At 52.7% G+C, this 27,293-nt stretch overlaps 1 long non-coding RNA gene across 2 annotated transcripts; it reads left to right on the top strand.

Moving 5' to 3' along the window:
- On the top strand, positions 1 to 27,084 carry LOC140695728 (uncharacterized). 2 transcript variants are annotated; one of them, XR_012071578.1, is made up of 6 exons: positions 1 to 5,565; positions 8,715 to 8,848; positions 8,963 to 9,148; positions 15,792 to 16,183; positions 16,346 to 16,470; positions 26,499 to 27,084. It is a non-coding gene; the product is annotated as an uncharacterized lncRNA (long non-coding RNA). The 2 variants fall into 2 exon arrangements; XR_012071577.1 differs by lacking the exon at positions 26,499 to 27,084 and adding an exon at positions 19,822 to 20,442.
- Positions 27,085 to 27,293: the final 209 nt, after the last annotated feature.

The following is a 27,293-nucleotide window of genomic DNA, read 5'->3' as shown; positions in this document are numbered from 1 at the left end:
ATGAATATCTTGCATTCAAACTGCGGTAACAGCAAAGTTATAAGTCAAGAAACCAACTTCAGGGCAAAATAAAGCCTCAGCACGAGTCCTTGGACACCTGCTGAACAAGGCGGCTGCACTATAAACCCAAAGGTCTTCCAGGAGTGTCATCTTCATCCCTCTCACACCCAGACATGAGATGGGGTCCCCCAGTTGCTCGCCCCCCACTGATTGCTGCAGGATCTCTTGGGCTTCCCAGAACACTTGCTGCTCCTGTGGAAACTCAGTGCCCTGATGCTGCCTCTCCTCTGAAGGCAATTGACATCCAGGGCCAGGACGCGCCGGCTTTGACTGTCCTAGGCAAAGAACATCCTCCACATCAAGCCCGTGAATCCCAGGGCCCACTTCCCAGAGCAGGACACCTCTGACCGCCTGGTGGGCTCCTCCTTGCTGCAGATGGTCAGGGAAAGGCCGCACTGTCTGCAGGAATGGCTTTCTTGTTTCAGGAGAGCTTTCCGTGGTTCTGAAAGAGACTTTGATTTTTCTTGGTAAGTCAAGTAAGTTGGTGAGAATTTTTACCTGGAAACATAATGTGAAATGCCACTTCTAACAGCACCTCTACGTCCTGTGATTCTTTCAAAGAAGTCACTATGAGAGTCAGTATCCGGAGCCTCTATGATGAACAGTTGTTACCTGCACCCTCGTGCCAGGTGAGCGTACATCCAGAAACCCAGGGCTGCCTTGGCAAAGCTGTGTCTACAAATACGATCTTTCCTGTTCTAAAATGCATCCTTTTCATTCTACTTAAATAAGGCAAAGCCCTAGCCACTCACAACATTATATTAAGACACAAAGACTGTGCTGAGATACAAATGAAGACGCCTCAAATACATTATTGATTGAATTCATTGCTATTGCCCATTTACAGAAACCAGTACGTCTTCCAACCACAGCTTCATGGTCGGGAGATATCTTTTGAAGGACCAATGTGACAGACAAGCCTTTGAGCCCCTGACCCCTACGTTGTTCAAGGGAGGACACGCCAGCACCGGCCACACCGCGTGCTCCCAGGCACGTCTCCTATGGCATGCATGGGTGTTCTTTTCCAAGCGGGACTGAATGCCTTCTTGGGAGGGACACTGTGCTTTATGCTTATGTGAATACATACATCATCACACGAGACACTGAGACTCAGGTAGCCACCACTCAGCCCTGGATTGGTTCCTAAAAGGTACACATCTTACCTGTTAAAATATCCATGATATGGGATAAAAACAAATTGGTACTACAAGTTGGAAAAAAATCACAGAACCTCAGGTTTGAACTTGGACCATTCACACCTGAATTCCCAAGAAGGGTCCTCTAGGCTCTGTCATTTCTTTTTAGTGACATCATGAATCATTTCAGCCCAACTTGAATAGTTCTGGATATTTGACTTTAGCTCAGTGTAAAGGAAAACTTCCTCTTTCGTCATTTGCTTGCCCTGGTGCAGTCCTACACGAGGGACCATGAAATGTAAGTCTGAGAGGTTGAAGGCAATTGACACCAGCATCTCAAGTCTCTTCTCCAGGCTAAAAACCCAGATGTATTTAAACAGACCAATCACTGCAAGTGAAACAAAATCTGCGATTTAAAAAAAAAGGCAGAAGCAAAACAAAAACAAAACAACCCCCTGACTGGACAGCTGTGCTGGCGAATTCTACCAAACATGTAAGGAACTTACACCTGCCCTTCTCAAATTCCAAAAACTGAAGAGGAAGCAATGCTTCCAGATTAATTCTAGGAAGCCACCGTCACCCTGATACCAAGACCAGACAAAGACACTACAACAAAAGAAAATTACAAATCAATATCTTTGATGAATAAGGATGCAAAAATTTTTAACACAATATTACCAAACTGAATCCAACAATACATAAAAAGAGTCATACACCATGTTCAAGCTAAATTTATTCCAGGGTCACAAGGATGGTTCAACATATAAATCGATCAAAGTGATACACCACATAAAAGGAAGGAAAAACAAAAACCACATGATTATCTCAATAGAGGCAGATAAAGCATTTGACAAAACTCAACATCCACTTGTGACAAAAGCTCTCATCAAAGTGGGTATATAGGGAACATGTCTCAACATGACACTCAGCAGTGAAAAGCTGAGAGCCTTCCTGCTAAACTCGGGAGCGAGACAGGATGCCCACCGTCACCACTTCCATTTAACATGGTACTGGAAGTCCTCGCCACAACAACCAGACAAAGAAAGACATAAAATGTGTGCAGATTGGAAAAAAAGAGGTAAAACTACCTTTGTTTGCAGATCATGTGACATTCTATATAGAGAACCCCAAAGTCTCCAATCAAAAACTATCAGGACTGATGAATGAATTTAGCGAGGCTGCGGGATGTGAGAGCAACATGCAGACATCTGCTCGTTTCTATGCACTAATAACGGAATATCACCCAAAAGGAAGGAGGCAAAAGACCTACACACTGAGAACCATAAACCATTGATGAAGCAAACTGAAGATAATTCAAAGAAATTGGAAAGATATTCTGTGTTCTTGGATTAGAAGAGTCAGTGTTCTTAAAATGACCATACACCCAAAACAATTACAGATTTAATGCAATCCTTATCAAAATACTTGGGACATTTTTCACAGAACTAGAGGGAATAATCCTAACATTTATATGAAACCACAAAAGACACCAAATTGCAAAAGCAATCCTGAGAAAAAAGAACACCGCTTGAGGCAAACCTTTCCAAATTTCAGACAGTACTGCAGAGCCACAGCAATCAAAGTACTGTGGTCTTGGCACAAAAACAAACTCATAGATCAACGGAACAGAATGGAGAGCCCAGAAATAAGCCCACGCACCTACAGCCAGTTAGTCTATCACAAAGGAGGCAAGAATACATAACGAAGAAAAGATAGTCCCTTCCACAAGTGGTGCTGGGAAAACTGGGCAGCTACATGTAAATCAACGAAGTTAGAACACTCCCTCACTCCATACACAAAAATAAACTCAAAATGGATTAGAGATCTAACTGTAAGACGTGAAACCATAAAACTCCTAGAAGAAAACATAGGCAAAACACTCTTTGACATAAACTGTAGCAATATTTTCTTGGCTCTGTCTCCTGAGAAATAAGAAATAAATGCAAAAGTAGACAAATGGGACCTAATCAAACTTAAAAGCTTTTTCACAGCAAAGGAAACCATCGACAAAACAAAAAGACAACATATGGAATGAAAGAAAATATTTGTGAATGATGAGACAAGCAAGGAGTTAATATACAAAATATGCAAACAGCTCATACAACTCAGCATCAAAAAACAAAACAAAACAAAACAATCCAGTCAAAAAGTGGTCAGAAGACTTGGATAGACATTTTTCCAAAGGTAACATACAACTGGACAACAGGAACATGAAAAGGTGCTCAATATTGCTAATAATTAGAGAAACAAAATCAAAACTACAGTGAGGCATCACCTCACGCAGGTCAGAATGGTCATCATAAAATGACCACAGAAAACAAATGTTGGAAAGAATTTGGAGAAAAGGGGACCCTCCTACACTGCTGGTAGGAATGTCAATTGGTGCAGCCACTGTGAAGAACACAGTGGGAGGGTCCTTAGAAATCTAAAAATAGAACCACCATGTGATCCAGCAATCCCACTCCTAGGTATATATCTAGAAAAATACAAAAACACTAATTTGAAAAGATTCATGGACACCAGTGTTTATAGCAGCACTATTTACAATACCAAATGTCCCTCAACAGGCAATTCACTTCAGAAGATGTAGTGTGTGTATGTATATGTATATCTATATGTATGTGTGTGTGTGTGTCTGAGTGTCTGTCTGTGTAATGGAGTATTACTCAGTCATGAAAAAGAATGAAATTCTGCCATCGGCAGCAACATGGGTGGATCCACGCTTAGTGAAATAAGTCAGACAGAGAAAGACAATTGCTGTATGTTATCCCTGACACGTGCAATTGGGAAAATCATGCAAATGAATCTAAATACAAACTAGAAACAGGCTCATAGACATAGAAAACAAACTAATGGTTACCAAAGGGGAAAGGCGAGGGCAAATTAGGGGCATGAGATTAACATATACATAAAGTCCATCAATAAAAGCCCAGGTGCCGCTTCCAGCTGTCATGTGGGTGGTGGTCTCCTCACCAGAACCCCGGCCCGTGCCCCCAGACGGGCCCTCCTCAAGCAGCATCCCTGCAGTCGGCGCGTGGCCGGAGCGGGACAGCCGTCGGCCCCCTTGTCTGTGCAGGAGGGCGTCTCACGCTAGCACAAGCTGATGTGCAGACGGGCAGCATGCTGCGAGCAAGCTTCGATCAGAAGCTCGTTTTGTTAACACCCTTGAGTTGTCTTCCCCCCCTTCCCACGTGAAGAGTCCAACATGGAACAAGCAACCTACCTGGAGCGAGTCAGAGACCCAGAGCGGCTGTCTCTGTCTCAGGATGAGACTGGGACCTCAGCCCCGGGAGGCAGCACCACCTACACCCCAGCAGTTAAGGGGGTAAATCCACTTGCGGTTAAACCAGCTAATCTGGGAATAAAGACCTGCCAAGGTAATGAAGAACTCAGGCATTTCCAAGAAACTGGATTAACTTATCACAACACAGAGCTTAGCATCTGCAGGGTGACTGTTCCAAAAACTCGAAAGTGCCCTGCAGATCAGACGTCGTCTCGTTCAGCCCGGGGAGGTTGGGGGAGGCTGGCACTGTCACCTTGTGTTCCACGTGGGGAGGTGTCAGGGCAAACCTCCACCGGCAGCCTGACCATGGACCGCATCAAAATGGGCTGGATACTTCGAGAAAATAATACCCTTTAGCTGCTCTGCATATCTGGTCACGTTACTGCAAAGAAACTGTTATAAATGACAAATCCATTTTTTAAAAAGCCGATTTTGTATTCTTCTGGAAAGGGGGTTGACGGCAGCAGCTCAGTTTTAGAAGACACGCCTTGCTGAGGGTGGGATGCAGCAAGATCCTCCATGATGGCAAGGTTGCCCTTCCGATTCCAACGGCCTCCGAGGATGAGATCTGAAAATGGATGACTGACTTATAAATGCTGCCTACAGAAGGTTCTGGATGCTTGGAGCCAGGGGGTGTTGAGATCCCATCCAGGGAGCAGGAGAAGTGGAGGGGAGGGGAGACGGGATGAAACACTGTTTGCTGGTGATTCACCGATTTGGAAGTTTGAATGACACACAGGGACCTTCTAGACTCTTCTCGTTGGAGACCCTGAGTGGAGACAGAGCGAAGGGCCGGTGACGCTGGGTGCAGAGAGGAAGATGACGAACAGGCTCGGTTAAGCTCATTTTGCTCTTTGCTGACCTCGGACAAGCTCTGGGTAATTACCAGGGTGGTTTCAGACAGAGGGGGAGAGAGAGGCCCAGCGTTCCCTCTGGGGCCCAACCCTGCACCCCCAGGTGCGGAGTCCTCCCCTCGCCGGGGCTTCTCTTTGGACCGAGCACGTACAGTTAGCATCTTCGTTCCTGCGCTCGGCGGAGCTCCCTGGTGGCTCAGCTCTCGTGTACAGACTTCCTGGGACATTTCAGGTACTGACTGATTTCTAATCTATATTTTTGCTTTAAAGCCAGAATATTGCACTCCTCGGTGAGACGGCATTGAATGCGATGGCTGCCTAAGCCCATGACACTGTGCCAGGGCTGGACCATGGCTCCGTGGGTGCCACCCTTCTTGCTGAGCCGCAGATGCCCCTTCCTTGTAAAGATGACGCTGTGGTTTGGACTTTGCCCCTTCTTTTCGAGGCCGTCTGCACCTGCGTGAGACCACGGCCTCCTGGGCTTGAGGGCGAGGCGGCTGAGAGCGCCCGTGTGAAATTTCTCGCCGGTCACTGAGCGGCTAAGGGAGGGGGCAGCCAGCCTTGGGAGGCAAGGGCCTGTGGACAGGCTGTGCACCTGCAGGCTCACCGAGACCCGGTGGTGCACGGGCAGCTCGGCGTCAGCCTGCCTGCTTGTTGCCGTGGGTGATGCAGCCTATCCTGCTTTAGTCTGCACATCCGGAAAATGGGAACAAGATCGTACCCACCTCAGAAGATTAAAGCACCCAGGCATAAAATGTTTGGGTGAAAATGGCCCCCCCAGAGTCCGTCACTATGTGCTGTTACACGGCAACAGGGGCTTTGCAGGGTAATTAGGTCACAGGCTTTACGACAGGGAGGGTCCCCTGAGTGGCTGAGTGGGCCCAGTCTAGCCCTGGAACTGCTGTAACAAAGCTCCAGAGACTTGAGCAACAGACTCTTGTCCTCTCACGGTCTGGAGGCTGGATGTCCAAGGTCAAGGTGTCGGGAGGGCTGGCTCCTTTCAAGTCAGTGGGGAGAAGCTGCCCCAGGCCCCTCCCCAGCTCTGGGGGTTCACCAGCGATCCCATCTCTGCCTTCATGTGCACGTGGCTTTCTGCCTCTGTGTGTGTCTGTACGAATGTGCCCTTCTTACAAGGACACCAGTCACGCTGCACCAGGCCCACCCACCCCCATGACCTCCTCTGAACCTGATCATCTGCAAAAGTCCTACTTCAAATAAGACTCCTCCCAGGCCCGGGAGCTGGGACGGCAGCGTCTTCTGGGGGCGCAGCCACTCCCCACGGGCCCTCGTGAGCACAGAGCTTCCTTGGGCTGGGGTCCCAGAGACCCGAGGGAAAGGGAGCAGGCTGGGGACTAAGAGGGCCGGATGCTGTCGCGTCCACAGGTGCCATGTAAAGGAGACAGCCGGGAGGACCCGGGGCCTCAGCTCCAGGAGCACCAGGAGCTGACCGCTGCCGACCCCTGAGCGACAGGAGCCCGGCTCCGCAGGGCCTCCAGGAGCCCCTCCTGCAGGGGCCCCGCCCAGCCACCCGGGCTTCCAAGCTGTGGGGAGGGGACATTTGTGCCGTTTTAAGACACCAACTTGGTGGTGACTTGTTAAGGAAGACACAGAAAACCAACACAAATGGGGGATAAAGGTCGTGCGCAGGGCCTGGCTCAACAAACAGCGCCTGTTTTGTACGAGTCTTCTTCTCAAGTGTGAGTACATTCTCCCCCGTCTCGTCACCCTTTGGAAGACATTGCATAAACTATATGTGTTACCTAAGTGACTGCTGGACGACGAGATGCTGTCAGTGTGTTCAAACGCCATCTGTACAGAAAGCGACTTGCTGTGCAGGTGCCACCCCTCTCCCCAGAGGGAAGCCTGCTGGGCTGAGGGTTTCGCCTGCGAGTCTGTTTAATCGCGTCCACTACTTCCCAATGTAAAGCGTGGCGGCTCTGGGCCGACATCCCTGCCAGGGGCGGCACCCGGGCTGCAGGGAGGGGGGCCCCACCCAGAGTGAGAACTCAGCCCGCTTCCAGCTCTGCAGCCTCCGGGCCCGGGCCTCAGGGGCTTGAAAGGAATGCTGAGCCAATGACAACACTAAGGCCCGTTTCCGGGGGAATAAGGGACAGCCATTATGATGAGACTGAGAAATAGGGACCATTTACTGAAGCGAAGCCAGAATGTACCCAAGCACTGCTGCACAAAATTTTCGGAAACTCAGCTGTTGCAACACCGTGCCCACTGCCTGTCCTGCCCCCATTCAGCCCCTGGAGCTTCAGCCCCACCCGCACCCCCAGACTCAGCCGTGAACCCTCGCCTAGTCCAGGAGAGCTGACAGGTCCACTGGGCTTTGGACAAAAACGAGCCAAATCAAGGCAGCCTTGCTGCTGAGAATGTGGACGACGTGTTTACTGAGCACGTACCGTGTCCTGGGAACGAAGCTAAGAGCTTTTTTCTTTTCTTCCCTTTTTTAAAAATTTAATCCTTTGAGAACAAGCCCGTCCCTCCAGGAGCTGTACCATTTCCTCGTTCTGTGCTCAGAATACTGCGACCAGACATAAATCACTTGGCTATTTATTCTAGGAAATACTTGCTCCTGGAAGATAAGACCGTTAACAGATTCATGTAGCTTACTTATCAAGCCTTATCAAGACCCTTGCTTTCAGAGACCCTCAGTTCCCTGGACCCAGCAGCTCCAAATGAGGGTGTCACACCCTGTGCCCACTTCCGGCACGGGAGCTGCCTCCTGGCCACCCCTCAGCCTCTGCCCGCCCGCCCCCGGCTGCTCTGAACCTGAGACACAGCTCTGCTCGGGTGGCGATTCTCTGGGGGTCTTGAGGGAGGGTGAGCGAGACGCTGAGGTCACGCCCCACCCACTTCACAGACGTGGACACTGAGGCAGAGAGAAGGATGCTGCTCACAAAGGCAGCCTCTGTGCCCTGACCTCCCACCTGGGCTCTGCAACTGGGGTCTTGTCACTTGAGTCTCCCTCCAGCAGGCCAGTCTCAGTTTTGATTCTGGGGTCTGGGTCCCTGCCTCTGACCTTGCCCATCCCCCGCAGGACTCGCGTCCACCTCTGAAGCCCAGGTAGGCCGGCCAAGGCCCGCCATCTGTGCAGCGCTGCCTCCCGCCAGGGCCCGGCTCCAGGCCACGCCTGCGGGACACAGCCCTGTGCCTGTTTTTGTGGCTGGCGTGGCCGGGCCCTTCCTGGTCTGACCAGCCCAGCCACAGACTGAGCCTGGTCCCCAAGGTATGAATCTTTGGTGCTTGGTATTTTTTAAATTATTAATTTATTTACTTTTAATTGAAATATAGTCGATTTACAACGTTGTGTTAATTTCTGGTTACAGCGAAGTGACTCAGTTGTACACGTATATATATTCTTTTTCATTACAGGCTGTTGCAGGTGTTGAATATAGTTCCCTGTGCTGTGCAGGAGGAGCTTGCTGTTTATGTGCTTGATATTTAGACACTTGAAAGTATTTCCTCTCTGGATTTCTGAGTCCCATTACCCCATGTCATCAATTAAGGTAACACTTTCTAATATTCTTAAATTAAATATTTCATGACCGTTTCCGTTCTGGGGTTACTTTGAGAAGTGTTTCACTTTTCTGTTGTCTCTACGCTCATCACCACAAACCCAGATTCTGGAATCTGGGGACAGGGCACAGCTTGGCGGGGCCTCTGCTCAACGTCCCGCAGTCACAGCGTCGTCCGGGATGGCTTCTCATCAGAGGCGTGACTGGGGCAAGATCTGCTTCCACACCCCCTCAGCTGGTTGGCACGACTGATGTCCCTGCTGTGATGGCATCGTCCTGTGTTTCCTCAAGGTTTTGTATTTGTCTGTCAGACATCCACTCATTATATTTTCTGAGTTACTGGCACCCGGGTAGCTGGGGGCCTTCGGGTCAGGAGGGAGACCACCCCCCAAGGCTGAGCCCTAATGATAATTGTAAGCAGCCCTGAGCACACCTTTCAGCCGGGCCCATGCCTGCAGCCCCAGCTGCCTCCTTGCTGAGACTCTCACACACAAGCCAGTGTTCCCCTGCCCACATCAGCCCAGGGCCAGGTCCCGGGCACCCAGGGCAGCTTCCGTCACAGCCCACGGGCCAGCAGGATTGCCCAAACCGGCCCTAGGCTGTTTACTCTGCCTGCCTTTCCTGTCCCAGGAAACCCCAAAAGGCTCTGGGTGGGCCTCCTCCCCGCACCGCTCCTGACCCCCTGGCTTTCCTGTGGTCATGCGTGGTGGGCGGGGCACGCCGCGCCTTCCTTTCGTGGAACAGGTGACTTCTCCCGGCGGCATCAGCCTCTTCATGTGGCCAACGGGTCATAAATCTGTAAATCAAATCCCAGCTGCAATTTAGAACAAGGATGCGTGGCAGGCCTCTTCTTCAAAGCCAGGAGCAGAGCGACAGAGGCTGGAGTGAGTCTGCCGGCAACTGGCAAGGTGGGGTCTCACACGCCCTTGCCTCCCGCGGTGGCGCCCCTCACCCAGGCTGATTCTGTTGGTTAGAAGCAGCCACATGGCCCCACACGCAAGGGGAGGGGGTCTCCACCAGGACCAGGATCGTGGGACCACCGTAAAGTTTGTCCTCAGCCGTAAGCATTTTTAGAAAGATCATGTGAATCGAGTGAAAAAAGTGAAGCACAACTGACATGTGAGTTTTACTGACTCACACGCTCGGTCCCTGGGGCTTGTGACTCAGTAAACATGAGCTTGCACACTGGGCATCCCTAATCTGCGGGAAATGCACGCGCGCAGCGGCAGTGACGTGCCCAGCTCGGCTATGTGCCTGGCTCAGTGGGTGTTCACTTTGATTTAGTGGATTAAGTGTCTGATTCAGCAGAAAATTCGTGTTGTGTCAACAGGTGAGGAGCGCATGTGATTTCGCCTCTGATGGGTACGGCTCCACCGGTGATCTGCTTCCTTCTGGTCGGTGTTTGTTCTTCCTGTGAATGATTTATCTGCTTTAGAATGAGCTGTGTCAACTGCTGCACATGGTATATTAATTTCAGGGTGTTATGCAAACATTTCCTCCATAATATACCTTATTCCATCTTTATGTGCTTTCACTGGCAACATCATATCCTTTTTTTATTTGAATTAAGTAGCTTTCTTCTCAGCAGGGTGTAGAGCACGGGACTGGGGCACGTGGAAGACGAGGTCTCCTTTAAAACCGTTTTTATTAACTCTCATCTGAGAGTGTTAACACATTAAGCATTTTGTTTCCAATATTCCAAAATTTACTGTTGTTTTAATTCCAGAAGTCTGGGGTTTAGCTTTTCTGTAGTTATAATCAAATGCTGCCTCACTGAAATGTTACAGGAGTTTTAAAGTATTTAAAAATGACCTCATGACATATCGGGTGGCTTAACGAGATCAGGGGAGGTGGGGTGTGACTGCTCACGGTCCAGCCAGGACGTGGACACAGGGAGCCGGTGGGAGCTCACAGACCAAGGGCACCCAGAGAGAAGGAGGGCACAGCAGGTGGGCTCATCAGAGTACTGGTTCTCCTCCCCTGGAGGGGAATCTTTGGGCCTGTTTCCTAATACCAGTGCTCTCCTGATCCTGTCTCAAACCCCAAAGTCACACTAGCGCTCCATCCAGAACCATCACTGTACACCAGGCGGTGCCTGGTCTGGGGCCATCACTGTACACCAGGCGGTGCCTGGTCTGGGGCCATCACTGTACACCAGGCGGTGCCTGGTCTGGGGCCATCACTGTACACCAGGCGGTGCCTGGTCTGGGGCCATCACTGTACACCAGGCAGTGCCCGGTCTGGTTGCATTTATGACACATTAAAGAAGTTCTAAACCGCTTAAAGATAGCCTTGAGTGTAGACACCTCGCTTTGCCACTCGCAGGCTGACACGCATAATGCGAGGTAACACAGCAAACATTCGTGAAATAACAATAGAACAGTGCCAGACCCAGAACCATCATTCTGTGTGTGTGTGTGATTTTGTAGTGTAAGACGCATACAGTGAAACGTTCGACTTTAAATGAACCATTTCACCACTTTTCATAAATTTATTTAAAAACACAGACTGTATCCATCAGCCCAGAGTTCAAGCGTCTTCCATGCCCCTTGCCAGTCGGTCTGCTTCACCCTGGAAGCAGCCACCTCTCTGCCTTCTGTGCCACGTGCTCCTTTCGCTGCTTCTGGAGAAGGCCGCGTAGGTGCGTCAGCGGCACCGAGCCTCCGCGTTGCGGTCTGTCACCGGGCGGAGCGGCTCTGACGTCGTCTGGGCGGTACCGACACCGCGTCGCTGTCGGGCGTGAGCAGGGCACAGGCGACGCGTCCCTCCTCCGGTGGACGTTCTCCCAGCTTTGGCTGCTGAGAATGCGGCAGCTGTGACCGTCGCCGCGCCGGGCTTTGGCGGCTGCGATGGCCCTCACCTTGGGTAAGCGCTGGGGGCACTCTGGCAGAAGCACGCCTGGAAGCTTAAGGAGCCTCCGGGTCCCGCCCGCAGCGGCGTCCCGGGCGCTCCGGCGCTGCGCGCTCTGCAGCCCCGCGCCCCCAGGCTGCAAGCCGGCGCCTTGCCGGGCGCGTGGCGCTCGGCTGCGGCAGCCTGCGGGGGTCGGGCGGTGCCGGGCGCCCCTGGGTTGCCGTTGTCCTGCCTTCCTGGTGCCTCTGCCGCTCGGCCTCCCGCGTGTTCTTCTCGGCTTGCTTGTCTTTCCCGCTTGTTGGTTGCGGGGGTTCTTGACGTGCCACGGTTCCAGGCCTCTGGCAGTTTCCTTGCTCCTGACGCTTTCTCCCCCCTGGTGAGAAGGTGTGTTTTTCGTCTGGTTTTGTTTTGGTTTGAGGTTTTGCTTTTTGTTTTGTTTTCTGGTGAGCAGACATTCTTAATTATGATTAATTCCAATTTATCAGTAGTTTATTTTATGACTCAAGCTCTTTTGACATTTCGAGGAAATCTCTGCTTACCTCACGATTCAGAAGAAGTTCTTCAGTTTTTTGCTAGAAGATTTACCGTTCGCATTTACATTTAGGTCTATGAACCGCCCTAAACCGGTTTGTGCACAGCGCAGGACGCCGGCAAAGGCTTCTGCTGGTTTGTTTCCTGTTTCGGCATGTGAGGACTTAGCTATTGCAGTGCTATTTACTGAAGAAACTGTCCTTTTCTCACGAAGTTTCTTTGGCACTTTTGTTGAAAATCATTTGCTCTCTTACATGGATCTGTTTCTGGATTACTTACATTGTTCCACAGATGCATTCTGAGGTCATTGCTCTCATATTACGTCAGTTTAATTACCCACACTTTCGTAGTAAGTTTTGAATTCATGGAGACTGTTTCCTTTATTCTTTTGGGGGCTGTGTGTATGTGCACTATTTTTGGTCATTTGTCTTTTTCAAAAAAGTCTAAATTATCTTGTCAATTTCTAGAAAAAATTTGTTAAAATTTTACTGAAATTGCATTGATAGAGATCAGCTTAGGGAAAACTGGTATCTTAGCAATACTGAGTCCTTTAGCACATACATCTCTCCCTAATTAAATGTTCTTCAGTTTACTTCATCTGCATTTTATAATTTCCAGTGTGGAGTCTTATAAACTTTTTGCTTCTACTATAGAGTTGATATTTTTGATGATATTGTCAATGGTTTTGGTTTTTCGGTCTAACTTTCTAACTGTCCATTTCAAGTATACACATATATGCCTCCTTCATGCAGAGTCCTGCCGTGTGTTAAATTCACCCGTTTCAGCAATGATCTTAGAGACTCCCGAGGCTCTTCCACCTCCACTAGTGCAAGGCCTGTGACCTGGTCCCCCCTCCTCCCGCCTGAACCCGTTTATTGTCTTCCTGCACTGGTTAGAGCCTCCGCATAGACGCTGCGTGCAGGCGATGGGAGGGGGCTTCCTGGTGGTCTCTGGTCTGAGGCGGAAAGCACTCGGTTCTTCACCGTCAGTGAGACACGGGCTGTGGACCCTTCACCGGGCGCCTTTATCCTTTGACGAAGTTCCCTTCTTCTCCTTCTGTGTGGCTTTATTATGTGCACTTTATATTTTGGCAGATTTTCTCTACGTTTATTAACATGATTCTATGCCCTCTTTTCTCCCTCAGTCTTTAATGTGGTGGATCATACAGGTTAACGTCTGCATGATAAACCGAGCTCACATCTGGAAGATAATATAGTGTCCATTGCATATATTGCTGCATTCAGTTTTTAATATTTTTTGAGAATTTTTATGTCTATGTTTATGAGGGACATTGGAGTTTAATTTTTTGGCTTTGTTTTCAGGGCACTAATGGCCTTGTAAAATGATGTAGAAAGTGTTTCCTTCTTCTCTAAGTTTTGAGAGTTTGTTTGGAATTGGCCTTATTTCTCCCTTAAATATTTGATAGAATTATAAACAGTAAAACTCTCTGAGCTTGACGTTTTCTGTGGTAAGATTTTAAATTACGATTTTAGCTTTCTGAATGGAATAAGGCTGTTTAGATTTTTAATTTCTTCTTGAGTCGACTTTTTAAAAAAAAATCAACTTCATTTCAATTGTTTACTTGCATATTTCCAACAGATAAATGAGGGTGGTGCAGAGTTGAAGGTACTAGAAGAAATGTTGAATTCATATTGCCTTTTTTAAATATATATTTTTATTGGAGTATAGTCAGTTTACAATGTTGTGTCAATTTCTGGTGAACAGCACAGTGCGTCCATCATACAGGGACACTCATATACTCATTTCCATATTCTCTTTCCCCATAGGGTACTATAAGGTGTTGCATATAGTTCCCTGTGCTGTGCAGTATGAACTTGTTGTTTATCTATTTTATATATATTAGCCAGTATCTGCAAATCTCGAACTCCCAATTTATCCCTCCCCACCCCCTTGTCCCCCTGGTAACCATAAGTTTGTTTTCTATGTCTGTGAGTCTGTTTCTGTTTTGTAAATAAGTTCATTTTTTTTTTAAGATTCCATATATAAGTGATGTCATGCAGTAACTTTCTGATTTGGGCAGTTTTGGGACATTGGGCAGATCTAATTTCCCCACATAGTGTCTGTGTCTCATCCCAGAAAGTTAGCTGTCGAGGGCAGAGATTACAGTCAGTTTTGGCCACTGTGGCACCCTGCACCCTGAGTAGCTCCCAGTGCAGACAGCGTCCCCAGTGAGCACGTGGTCAACAGGCAGCTAAGGCCTGGTGACCTGCAGGAAACCCAGGCTCATCTCGGAGCAAGGTGAGGATAACTTCCTCTGTGTACAGATCCCTGGGGCTGCCATGCGAGCTCCCACAGACGAGGAGACTTAGACAACAAGAATGGACCCTCCTGAGCTTGGAGGATGGAGTCCGTCCTCAGGATGTGAGCAGGGGTGTGCCCCCTCCGGCGGCCCTGAGGGGGATCCGTTCCTGCCTCTTCCAGCCCTGCTGGGTGCAGGTGTCCTGGGCTTGTCACTGCGGTCTCTGCTCCGTCATCTCCTGGTCTTCTCCCCCACTGTGAATGTCTCCCTGCCTCTGCCTCCCCCTGACAGAAACACCTGTGATGGCACTTAGGGCCCGTCTGGTTCATTTAGGATGTGCTCCTCATCTCAAAAATCCTTAACTCAGTCTCATCGTTTGCCCTAAAAGTTAACACACACACGTTTCAAGGATTTGGAAGTGGAATCTTTGGGACCAATGTCCACCACCACACGGCCCCCATTCCCATAGTGAGATGGGGACATCTCTTCCAGTCTTTGCTTCTCATAGGAGCTGGCATTGACGCAGGAGCCGGTCACTCCCAGGGACCCCCTTCTGTGCTGCTCGAGACACCAGCACGTGTAACGAGGAGCCTGGACTTTCAGGATAACCAGTTGCTAATTGAAGAGCCCACGCTTCTGTCATCAGCCCCAAATGTGTTTTACATTCTATCGGCTGGAATACCTTACATAGCATAGTGTAAGCGATTATGGGACCGTTAGGAACAGAAACCTTTGCTTCTGCTTCTGAGCCACGTCAGTCTGTGACACAAGCACAGAGAAATGGACAAATCCCTGCCCGTCGGGTCACATGAGGGCAGTGCCTGCAGTCTCCGAACTATTACGTTTCAATAGGTTCCTCTTGTCTACACATCGCTCGGGGCTTCAAGTTTGGGGCAGGTTTTAAGGTAAACAGAGCCTGCATTCCAAGCCGCCCCTGCACCCGTGATGACCCCGGCTTTATTAGTAATGAGAGCTGATGACATCATCTTTTGACAGCCACGATCTTTAACCTGGTTTGATCTAAACCAGACTCCTTGGGGATGCTATCATTAAGGTAAATCCCGGGAAAGAGCCCCGGCCTCCTCAGTGTAAACCGCTGAGGGGCATCGAGTTACTGGGAATGACTTCGCCATCACGCTTCCCTTCCGTGGGCAACGCAGACCGGGTCAAACTGCAGAGAAGGGCCGGGGATTAGGGGCGCTGTTTTCAGTCATAACACCCCGAACCACAGCAGAACTCTAAGCACGCATACGGGCAGACTGTTTGAATGTGGCTTTTGTCCTTCTCTGACAGGTTAAGTTCTGAGAGTCTACACATCACCCCATGTTTGGAAAGAATGCCTGACGTGTCTACAGAGTTGAAATATACCCCGCGGCCCGTGTGCAGGATGAGACGGAGGCACTTCTATGAGTGTGCCACCTAGCTTGAGCAGTCCCTCGCAAAAACAATCTACAGGTCACCTTTGTATGAGCCAAGAATGGTACACGTGCATCCACATCTCTACCACCTTGGCCCCAAGTCCTGGCCATGTCATCTGTCCCCTGCCCCAGGAGAGCCTCCTTCCTGAGCTGCCGGCTTCTGCTGGCATCCTCGCCAAAGCCCTTCTCTATGTGACCCCGAAGCACTGGCGCGGTGTATCTGGGCTGAAGCAGACCTATAGCCACGCTCACCTCTGCTGGCCAGAGGTATTTTTTGGTAGCTATATACATACTTATGCAACCACAATGCTTATCAACAGCATTCACAGCTAACTTGATAAGCTATTTCCATAAAGAATTAGCATGCTTTTCTTGCTCCGAGCTAGGCAGCAGACTTTAATTTCTTCCTGCCCTTAAATCTCTTCCCAGGTCATACATACAATTTTCAAGAAAAGTCTCAACAAACTCTTCAGAAGAGAAACACAGTAGATCTCAAATCATTAGAGAAACTACTTTACACTCGAGGTAAAGGCGGACCTAATCCTACCACAAAGGTAAGTTTGATGCCATGGTAGATTCTCCCACCGACCTTTGTGAAGCTGCTGGGCGATTCATGTGCTAATGGGGAGGAACAAAGCCCTGGACCACTGGCCTCGTGCAGACGTGCACGTGCGAGCCCAGGGGCCTCCTGGCTTCCATCACTCCCGGCCGCCCTCCTAGCAGGACCCTCCGGAGGAGTCATCTGCTTTGCTCATCTCTGTGCTGGCCATGTCTCCCCTGCCTCAGGCTCCGAGTGTTCGGAAATTGGCGGCAGAATCTCCAGTCACTGCTTCCATGTCTGGTCGCAGTGGGAGGACTTCCCCTTCCCCCGCCAGGAGCCTGGACGAATTATCTTTTTGCCCATTGGTTCTGGTCTGGCCCCAGCCCATTTCCGAGTAGTAAGTTGGTGCAGCTGAGAATTGCCCTGTACATGTTCCCTCCTGCCCTGTGGACCAGGAACGGGCAGGTTGGATCCCGAGGGAGGGCAGTGGGCGGGGTCACCGCGTGTTCCCCAACCCGTCCCTGAACCAGGGGGAGGCGGCGGGCAGTGGTGATGCACTGGCTGGCACCAGGGGCAGAAGGCTGGCATCCAAGGCCCTTCCTGGGTACCAGTTCCTGGTTGGGTGAGAAGGTTGCAGGATACCCAGTGCCTCCTGGCTGGGTTTCCTCACCTGTGAAGTGGGAGGGACGCCATCGTGCCTCCCTCAGGAGCGCACATCCTTGTGTCATGTTTGCAAAGCACGAGTTAATCTGCTGTGGCTTCTCCCTGATAGTCGAGCCGCGTCAGGGGCTGAGGGAGGGCTGGGCTTTGTCTGCGGCCCTGGACCCGAGTCTTGCCATGTTTGTACCAGCGCCTGCCTCCTCCGGCTTTAAAGCCAGGAGTTTCTGACACTTTAACATGGTGTAACTTAATCGTGTGTGATTTATGTAGCCATCAGAAGCAACAGCAACATCTCCATCCCGGAAACAAATCAAAGTTCAGATATGGGTGCAAACACTAATTACTTTTAACAAGTGCGGGAGAAAGGTGAGGGGAGGCCAGGACTGCATTTGGCCCCGACAGACAGCCGGGCGATAACTCAAGTATTTTCAACACCCGGCGAGGAGAGCCGCCCGGCTGGGGAAGTTTCAGGAAGGGCCCATCCACCGCCGACCCGCCCTTTGAAGTGTCCAACGTGAGAAGTGGGCCACATCCATCTTTACAGCAAGGAGTCCCGCGGGCTGCTTTGGGTTAGCGAAGGAATGTGCACTTATTTGAAACCTGACCCAGGGGCCCCTCAGAGGCTGGGCTGGGGGGGCCAGGAGTGACCTTGTAAATTTAGAGAGCTGCTGGGCCAGCGCTCGGAGCAAATTATTACAGCAGCGATGATTTTCCTGACTCGAAAAAAGCAGAGGGCACGTCTTTAAGCCCTGCCAGGTCAGCTTTCCCCTTAAAGACCAGTGTGAGAACAGGAGCCTCCAGAGAATTAGGGCGACCCCGGGGCGAGGCTGCGATTACAGGGGGGCTGCTGGGCAGGGGAAGGGAGGCTGGAAACGGGGAAACCTGCCCCCCCCCGCATGCACGGGCCCTGTCACGCGAGAGCCCAGCCTCAGGAAATCTCTGTGCCCGAAGCGCATCCCACCCAGCCGCTGGTTGTGTGTGCTTCTGCACCAGAAGTTCAGACCATTCTCTCTAAAATGTGACCCCAGCTGCACAGGCCCCCAGAGCAGCCGGCACCCAGGGAGCGTAGAAAATGTGCAAAATGCAGAAAACGCAGCTCTGCTGACAGGACCCAGGGATGCACAGATGCTCTGCGGCCCCGCCCCCAAGTGAGCAGCCCCAAGTGGGTCGTGCACATGGGGCTCCCTCTATTTAAGGCTGGAGGATGAGGAACAAGGAGGACTTGCAGAGGTGCCTTACAGATTTCACAGTTTAGAAGTGGGAGAAAGCAGGTTTCCCCGGGGAGCTCCAAGAGGAAGTGAGCGCACAGACCCGGGGAACTTGCATTTACCAGGGCGCGTGGCGACCTGTGGGTGCACAGCCAGGAGGGCCACGCTCTTGCCCAGCGACACGCCCAGCGGTCACAGGGCCTGCAGGAGGGCCTCACTGTGCAGCCCGGTCTGCCCGGCCTCCCACCCGCCTTCCTAAGGGATGTAGTCTGCTCCTCAGGGCTGGAGCCCCATGGGACGGGTCCTGTCTGGTTGGCACCACCAGGGGCCTTGGGCTCTGCCACCTGCATGGTTTAGGGGTTTATTCTGAGTCCTGCGGTGGCGAGACACCTATGAATGTTGTCTAAACGTAGAGAGAAAAAGTAGAAAGCCGCCGGGAAAACGGCTCCCTGCAGAGCCGTGCCAGCCGCCCGCCTGCCGCGTTCTGCTCTCAGCCTGGAGGGGCTGCTCGGTGCGTGGTGGGCCCTGCCCGGTGGGGATGCAGCTATGGACGCTCCTCACTGGAGATTTCTATTCACCAGGTCCACCCCCCGATGGCTTGGGACACCCCCAGGGGCGGATGCACGGGAGGTGGGGGTTCAGGGAAGGCCAAGGAAGGGGAGCAGACACAGGGTAAAGGTCCCTGCACCCTCAACAGACTTCACTGGCTTAGGGACAGACACCCAAAATGCTCTGTGTCAGTCAGGCTGCTCGAGGGAAACGGAACCTGCAAACATAAACACAGATATAGAAACAGATACAGACACAAGTGTGGATACAGATGGTACAGGTATAGATGCAGGCTTAGGTCAGATTTAGATGCAGATGCAGATGCAGATGATGCAGATGCAGATGCAGATGCAGATGCAGATGCAGGTGTAGAAACTCATTACAGGGAATTAGATCATAAAATCCTGGGGCCTGAAAAGCTCACAATCTGCCTCTCCAGGCCACAGACCCAGGGGGGTGGACGGTGTAGTTCCCGTCCTAAATCCGAAGGCAGGCGTCCCAGAGGGAAGTCAGGCAGAGAGCAAACTCCACCCTCCTCGGCCTTTGTGTCCAACTCGGGTCCTTAAGGGACGGGGTGATGATCCCACCCCCCGACCCTGGGAAGGTGACCTGCTTCATTCAGTCACCAGATCAAGTGTCATCACCTCTGGAAACCCTCACAGAGATACTGTTGGGTTGAATATCTTAGCATCCATGGCCCTGGCAATCACAGCTTCGGAAGATCAATTTTTGAAATCACACACCCTCCCCAGGTGTCAATACAAGGGACTTTCCCCTCCATAAAACTGGACATTGATGGACGTCTGGGTCCTTCCTCTGGGGTTTTTGCAACTGCATCCTGGCGTCAGGCCTCCCTTCTGTAATTTCATAGGCGCAGGTGGCTGGGTGATAGAGGTTCTCAGGGACACAGGAATGCACCTGCAGGCAGCGTGCCTTTTGGTCTACAGGTGACTCCAAGAACATGACCACAGCAGCCACGCCGTGTTGCTAGAAGACAGAGCTGCATGGGCACATGGCCGGGGTCACTGGTTTTCCACTGATAGACATCACTGGACTTGCCAGTCCCTGAGAGGGAGCTGCCCACAGGGAGAGGATGGGTCATGTGGCCATGTCCACGGGGAGGGCTGCACAGAGTGGTCTGTGGACGTGGTCCATGGACGTGGCCCGGGAGACCTGAGATGTACCATGGACTGAGCCATTCTGGCTGGAACCCTGTAGGCATCAGTGTCACTTATCGCCCCTGTGATCCGGAGTACAGACAGGAAACGCCACTCAAAGTGGTGAACTCGGGGCGCAGTCCCGCCCGCCTTGTCATTTGTGTCTTCCTTGTTGGATCATCCATGAAAAATAGAAATCTGAGGTGAAACTGGATTACAAAGCCCCCTGGCCCCAGGGCACCCCTCCGGGCCTCTCCAGCGCTCGGGGCACCACCAGTCTCTAAGAGAGGCACCGAGCGCCGCGCCCCCGGGGTTGCTTGGTGCGCGGACTTCCTCACCGAGCGTCTGGGGTCCGTGGGACCAGCGCTCTGGGAACAGACTTTGAGATGCCCAGATCCGCTTTAAGGGTTCTCTGTGTGAAGGGGTTGTTTCTGTTGCTATGTGAGAAGAACTGTTTCTTAATGACAAAGTACAGCTTTCACTCTGAAACTACGGACTCTGTGCTTCCGTCCCCTGGCTGACTACGCAGGAATCCGAGCCTCCTCGAGGAAAACTCTAAGATCAGTGGTCGATTTCTTCCGGGAGGCATGAGAGGGATGTGACGTGTCACCGTTGGGCCCCAGAAGATGGGCAGGGTCCGTCTGTGTTCCCCCCATCAGTTTGTCCCTCCTCGGAGGGTGGGGAGGGGGGTCCTATTCTGGCGCGGGGAGGGCGTTCTGGCCAGGAGTCCCGGGTTATAGATCACAGAGGCTTCAAAGAATAAGCTGCGACAGGGGGTGAGTGGGCAGGGGGCATTTTGAAATGTGTTTCTTTAACCCAAAGGGTCTGCAGTCCAGCACCCCCTGTTCCCATGCAAGACTCCAGGTGGTTCTTCCAAAACCAGGAACCCTCCGAGGGAGAAGTTCCGATGGAATCTGAACCCAGCCCCCTAGCCTGGCCCAGCTACCCCTTGACTGTCCCCCTAGGTGGCCAGGAGAGCCGCATTTAAAGGTCTGCAGACTGGTGTTTGTGGCCACATGTGCTGTGGAGACCCCAGGTGTTGCCATGACCCTCAGCCCGTGCCCGGGCCCGGAGTTGAGGGGGACCACCAGAGCCGGCTGTGAGGGATGGGGGTCCCTGCAGCAGGGTTCTGCGGGTGTGTGGGGCCTCCTCCAGCCCAAACCGGGCCCGTTAACAGAGTGTGCTCCCCACCCTGCCCCCAGCACCTGCATCTCATTCACGGACGCTTCCCTCCGAGGCTGGGGGTGACACTGAGTGAGGCACCCTCCTCATCTGGCCCCTCACGTGGGGACGCCACGCTCTTCTCTGGGGCGCGAGGCTGGGCTCCCGTGTGGGGCTCTAGGTGGCGATAAGCCCTGGTCCTGGAAGAGTGCCCCCGAAGTGGCAGCCAGTGAGTGTCTGACATTGGACACAAGTCCTTATCTGTCAGGGCTGGGGGAGGCGGGGGACTGGAGAACAGAGCCTCCCAAATGTCACCCACACCCATTCTCTCCGCAGAGCCAGCCACGTGCGTGCCGGAGGGACATGGTGCCCAGGCCAGGCTGCGCGTCATCCAGAGGGCGTCCTAGGGGAGGGTGGGAGAGCATGTCATTTCTGTAACAACGGAGCACCCGCAGTTTGGGGGAGGGAGAAGACTTTGGGTTACTCTGGTCGGCACACGCACGTGCTCCTCTCTGCAGAAGGACGAAAACGCGGTTCCACAGAGCGCTTTTCTAGGTACTGCAGAGCAGAGGCACCTGGCATGATCGCTTCTGGTGACGTAATGCTTTCTTAAGTCACCTCCAAGCAGCATCCATGACACCCCATGCCTGCCTGTTGGGTTCTGAGGTACGGAGCTGCCTTCCCTTCACCCCAGTGGGGGCTCACGGACCCTCAGTGCCCCCCGCCTTCTGCTAGATCCTAGTGTACGTCTGGGAGAGGAGACGCCTTGGACCCGGGGGGGGAACCTGAATCTTAGAGGAGGCAGCAATTTCTTGATTGTAGTTCTGAGCAGACCCCAGCCCGATGGCCTATGTGCAGATCCAAGCCCCTCCCTCACCTGGACATGTCCTCTTAGCTTCTCTGTGCCTCAGTTTCCTCACCTGTAAAACAGGACAATAGCAGCACCTGCCTCTCCCGTGCGCAGTGACTGTTAGCAGCTGTGCTGGTTACAGTTTCTGGTTACTAGTTACAGGTACTGGAGAAAGGGAGGTGGATAGACTAGGAGAAGACGAAGGCCAAAGAGCTGTGCCAAGAAGGGGGTGTGACTGTCACAGGAAGGTGACTGCATCTGGGGGGCTGGGGAGGGAGCTCTTTCTGGGAAGGTGACATTTATGCCATGTGATCAGGGAACACAACGTGATTCCAGAGCAAGACGGCGCTCAGCGCCTTGCTCTGGTCCAGTCGTCCTGGGGTTTAATTTCTGGTGTGAGTTTATGGAATCCATCGCCTCCTATTTTCTGCTTCTTGTGACAAAGAAGAGCTGCCTTACCGAGATAAGAAAATGATCAAGTGCAGGAGAAATCAAATGGAGAACTTCAAGACATTATATAAATTCCTGCCGTAAATGTCATCATTGGGGAAGAGAACGCTGCAGGTGTCTCCTTTCTGGAGTGTTCAGAGGAGCAGAGGGGATGTAGGGCGGGCATTCAAACAAGACCCAGGGGAGGCTGCTGCCAAGTCCCAGAGGAATCATTTCCCGTGACACCGAGGCCCCCACCTGCTGGGTCTGGGGCCCACTGTCTTTGGACTGGAAACACACCCCCGGACAGCCAGCTGGTGACAGTCCTGGACTTGTCAGCCTCTGTGGTCACGTGCGCCAATCCCTGTACTAAATCTCTTGCTCCGTATGTATACGCTCTGCAGCTTCTGCTTCTCTGGAGGGGCCCGAGCAACTCACCAGCTCCAAGCCTTTCTAGAAAAGACAGTGGAAGGATCAGGGGTCCCCCCGGAGCCTGTGGGGAGGGAGGAGTGAGCAGGTGGGTCAGGGGTGAGAAACTTCTCTGAGTGACCCAGTAATGGTGAGTGCATGTCGTTACACACTTGTCAAAACCTGTAGGATGGACAGCACCAAGCGTGCACCCTAATGTGAGCTCTGGAGTCGGGGTGACAATGCTGCGCTGTCCTGGGTCGCTGGTTTTAACGGCGGTTCTCTTCTGCTGGGAGATTCTGACTCCACGGGGAGCTGTGCATGTTGGGGGGGTGGGGGTGGGGAAGCCGCGCTTTCACTAAATTTTGCTGTGAACCTAAAACTGCTCTAAAAGTAGCCTTTATTAAATTTTTCTAATGCTACTGCCTCTAGCCTTTGGGATCATGGATGTTTCCCCTGTGACAGAGCGGGCCTCCCTGACGTCGGGGGCAGGTCAGCCGAGGTTTTAAGCCTGACGTCTCTGATGGTTCTGAGATAAAGGTGGAGACAGCAGATCACCTTAAGTTTTCTTCAGAAAATTGGAACATCTCAGACCTTCACCAGATCTCTGAAGTTTGGAGAAAACCTTGAAATTCATTTTGGCCTTCATCTAAGTACCTGGGGCCACATCAGCCTGGAAGTCCTTCCCTACTTGGGTTGCACCCTAAGTGCTCCTTGTATCCGGAGCAGCTGCGGAGGGAGCGAAGCGAATGCTTCAGCAATTCGCCCAAATGACTCAGAGAGAGGGATTCGGCTTATTTTCCTTCCAGCAAGTTGAGGCCCCCCGCTCTGCGCTTGTTTGCCTCGGCTTCCGAACCCCCCCCCGGCGGCGCGGGGTGACGGCGGGGTTGCACGGCCTCCCCCGGGCGCGCAGCGGCCCTCCGGCGCCGGTCAGCGCTGCGCCGTGATTTCTGTGCAGACAGCGGAGCCCTGGCTGACTCCCACCACGGGCGGCCTGCTGGTGCTCCCCGGCCTCCGCTCTCTCCGCCGGGCGCAGACGGTGCTGGGAAGCACTTGTGCTGAGCTCTGCACAGGCGGGCAAATCACACACGCACCTGCCCGGGCGGCCGCCCCTCCTGAGCAGCGCCGGGGGGGGGGGGCGAGCGGCGCGAGGCGGGCGCAGGAGCGGGCCGCCGGGACCGGGCCGCCGGGACCGGGACTCCGCCCGCACGGCCCGCCTGCGGGGTCCCGCTGCTCTCGGCCTCCGCTTTAAACACTGCGGCTCAACCGCTACATTGTGTATTGAAATAACTTTTTCACTGCCATTTTCAAATTGATTTTGCATAGTCAATTCTAGCAAGAGACCCTGCAGCCCAGTTTCCACGCGCCCGAGGCTGCAGGTTCATGTTATGTCCGTAGATGGTAGAGTCTGTGTTATTGTTGTCCCCGGGCTGGCACTTGGGAGGCGCAAAGGCCCCCGGCTCGTCACGACGCGCCGGGGCCCTGGCCGCCGGCCCGGAGCCTCGTCCCGCTTCCTCGGGGCTGCCTCCGAGCCTGCCCCGTCCCAGGACTGTGTGCTCGTCACGCTGGCTCCCTTGTGCGAAGTCCCCTGCATGAGGTGAGTTGAGATGCCCCTGCGGTTCAGCTGGTGGGCTACCCGGGAGGGCGAGCACCGCTGCGCACATTTGAAGAAATGATCCGCGTGGCCCCCGTGGCAAGATGTAGGGAGCCTTCAGCACTTGATTAAGACCCACTTTTCAAAGCCCACCCTCCGACAGACACCCCGCCCTCCCTCTGACCGGAGCCCGGGCAGGCCCTGCACAGGGGCGGCCGGCCCGCGCCGACTTCTGCGCGCGTGACCTCGGGTACGTCCCATCTGCCGCAAGAATGGTGTCTACACTTGGACCTGTGTGTCCTCTTAGTCGCAAACCACTGCGTTTGCTGAAAGGATCAGACTAACTGGAGAAACACCCCTGAGTGCGTTAGGAATCAAGAATGGGTGCTAGCCATACAGCGCCGCGCTTCGCAGCGTGTGAGTGCTTTCAGGGCTGCAGGGTGGAATTTCTGTCCCCTTTGGACACACAGGTCAAAAGTCTGAGAGGCTGTGACCGGGGCCGGCCCACAGCTCAGGGAGAGGAGCCTGGCCGCGGGGTGGAGAGTGACGCGGCTCAGTGCGGAGGCCGTGGCCCCGGGAGCCCTGTGAAGTGCTGATGTCTCCCAGCAGTACATGAAGTGACTTCCCGAAGGCCGGGTCCTCCAAGCCCGGCGCCCGGCCCTCACCCTCCCTGTTGAATTGCACAAACGCGGACTCTGCCTTGCGGTGGCCGCTCGCTCCAAATCGCAGTTTGCAAGTCGGTGCCCGGCTAGCACCCTGTCAGACCCACAGCCCCGTCTGGGGCTGAGCCTGCAGAGCCGCATTCCAGAGCTGGGCCGCGGCTCTCCGGGAATGCTGGGTCTCAGTTCTCGACCAACAGTGGGGTCCTTTGTGTGCAAGTTCCTGGACCATTTGATTTTTTTTTTGAATCAAAGCATTTCAAAATGGTGGGATGGGTGGAGGGATAAATTGGGAGTTTGGGATTTGCAGATACCAACCACTATATATAAAATAGAAAAACAGCAAGCTCCTGCTGTAGAGCACGGGGAACTCCATTTAACACCTTGCAGCAGCCTGGAAAGAAACAGAATAGGAAAAGGGACACACACGTGTATAGCGGAGTCAGTGTGCTGCCCCCACGGACTGATACAGTTTTTAGGTTTATAGAATCCTTTCATATCAGTTGTCCCACTTGACTGTCTCAGCAACCCCACGAGAGGCACTGGGAAAGTATTTTTATTCCAGTTCTTAATAATGAATGACCCGAGACACAGAGTTTAGTAAAGGAAAGGGCTTTCACCTGAACCGTCCTGTCACGAGTGGCCTGAGTCTGTTTCTGAAGGAAGACCAGTGGAAACAAAAACTCCTGGCTCTCGAGAGTCCGGGAGGGGTGTTCTGTGAGAGGAGGGCAGGCAGCCCGACCATGTCCTGGCCAGTGGGGAGGTCTGCCGGGAAGGGTGTGTGAGCGGAGGCTTGACAGACGGACAGGCACACAGGCCGTGCCGGGTGAGACCTGCTGGGGAAAGACGTCCCAACAGCGGGGAGGGAGACAGGTGTGATGGTGGCAAATCTGAAGACACACTGATCATGTTCTCAGAAGAGTGGAGAGACGTGCCCATGGTCACCTTATGCAGGACAGGCTGGACCTAGGGCTCCCCCCGTCCACCCCAGGGGTTGCTTCTGCTTCTACTCTGGTGCTACCTATGCAGCCTCCCTATCAGCTCTGCTTGTGTGTCTATCCATCCATCCACCCATCTACCCATCATCTCTCCATTCATCGTCTGTCATCCATCCGTTATTTATGCACCTATCATCTATCTATTGTCTATCTGTCTGTCTGCCTGTCTCTCTGTCTAGCTAGCTAGCTGTCTAGCTCTATTTCTGTATCTATGCCATCTATGTCTCTATTTCACTTTTGAAACCTAAGCTTATAAAAGCAAAGGTTGGTAAGTTGTGGAGAAGCTGGTGTTACCATACATTGTTTCTGAGAATGTAAAATGGTTCAACCACTTTGAAAATAATTTTCCTTTAAAATCAAACCCACAGATACCACAGCTGACCCCAAATTCCACTTGGAAGTATTTACTCAAGAGAATTAAAAGCATAAGTCCACAAAATAACTTGCAGAAGGGTGTTCATGGAAGCCTCATTCATAATGACAAATGCTCATTGCGAGAGAACAGATGAACAGATGCGGTTTATCCACACCAGGGAACGCCACCCAGCACAACACAGCGGCGGCTGCGGACACCCTGCCCTGCGGACGCCCTGCCCTGCGGACACCCTGCCCACCTGTGGACACCCTGCCCTGTGGACACCCTGCCCCCCTGCGGACACCCTGCCCTGAGGAAGACTCTTGGAAGGCTCCCCCGAGAGAGGGAAGCCAGTTCAGTTCAGGACAGGTGGCGTCCAGAGCAGACGGAAGAGCTGACGGTGACAGAAGTCAGGGGCAGGAGGTCGAGTGGGACCAAGGCTGGGAGGAAGGGCCGAGGGGGCCTTCCTGGGGAGGTGGCACTTCTGTGTCCCTTCCCGGTCGTCGTCCCAGGAGGTGAGTAACTGTCCCAGCTCACTGACCTGAGCACTTCCGAAATCCGTGATGCGCTGACTGGCACGTCCCCTCCCTCGGTATCTCCTGAACATTAGCGCACAGGGAAGGGGCGACGGCTCTGGGGGGGCCCTGCCAACCAGGAGCTCCCTGGATCTCCTGTGTGTGTCTACAGCCCCTGTCCTGACCACCGAAAGCCTACCCTACACTTGGGTATTTTTGCTTTTTTTATCGCCTGACGTAGGAACATGATCAAAGTTACCTGTTTCCACACAGTCAGGCTAAACCTTTGATCA

The sequence above is a fragment of the Vicugna pacos genome, chromosome 3, assembly GCF_048564905.1.
Source record: "Vicugna pacos chromosome 3, VicPac4, whole genome shotgun sequence".
NCBI classification, from domain to species: Eukaryota; Metazoa; Chordata; class Mammalia; order Artiodactyla; family Camelidae; genus Vicugna; species Vicugna pacos.
The sequence above is the reverse complement of the archived record's forward strand: the minus strand, read 5'-3'. Positions and strand labels throughout refer to the sequence as shown.